This window comes from Schistocerca gregaria, chromosome 1 (genome assembly GCF_023897955.1).
Source record: "Schistocerca gregaria isolate iqSchGreg1 chromosome 1, iqSchGreg1.2, whole genome shotgun sequence".
Taxonomy (NCBI): Eukaryota; Metazoa; Arthropoda; class Insecta; order Orthoptera; family Acrididae; genus Schistocerca; species Schistocerca gregaria.
In genome coordinates this window covers 152,234,908-152,235,676 of record NC_064920.1, presented here as the reverse complement: position 1 = coordinate 152,235,676, position 769 = coordinate 152,234,908, and the positions used below count along the sequence as shown (strand labels likewise).

Here is a 769-nt window from a genome sequence, read left to right as displayed (position 1 = left end):
TGGGGGAGGGGGAGGGGGGCGAAGATGCTCATCAAACTCGAATCCCAGACTTTACGAGACAGACATTGTCCGTCGTGGAGAGGAATTCAGATAAAAATCTGAGAGTCTGCTTCCTAAGCTTCATCCTCGAACAGGAAGTGTGAAGGTAAGAGGGAAGGTGGGGCGTAATGGCAGTAGAGGTAGCGGCAGTAGACTCCGCTGGCTTATATAGTATAGACGTAGTTGTAGTAGGCTAGGCAACGGCTTTGCCGTAGTGGAAACACCGGTTCCCATCAGAGCACCGAAGATAAGCGCTGTCGGGCGTGGCCGGTACGTGGATGGGCGACCGTCCGGGCCGCCATGCGCTGTTGCCATTTTTCGGAGTTCACTCACTCTCGTGATGCCAACTGAGGACCTACTCGAGGAAGCAGTAGCGTCTCCAGTCAAAGAAAACCATCATAGCGACCAGTAGAGCAGTGCGCTCACCACACGCCCCTCCTATCTGCATCTTCGGCGGAGGATGACATGGCGGTCGGATGGTGGCTTACAATCGATATCATGGAATGGTCCACATTATGCCTAGTAACGGACAATATTGTACAGAGCTGAGGATTAAAAATCGGAAGATTAACTGCTGCATCAACATACACAGTTCGCAATCCACCGTATGACAGATGGCGGAGGTTGGATACATGATACGAGAGTTCAAATGCAACACGAATGGTGACACTGGTAACACCAGTCACGAGAATGAAATGAAAAAGTACTCTATATGCCACTAGCCGTCTGC

The 769-nt window shown here is 51.1% G+C and overlaps 1 pseudogene; it reads left to right on the top strand.

Moving 5' to 3' along the window:
- The first annotated feature begins 235 nt into the window (after window positions 1-235).
- Window positions 236-353, top strand: LOC126290405 (5S ribosomal RNA; annotated as a pseudogene).
- The last annotated feature ends 416 nt before the right edge of the window (window positions 354-769 follow it).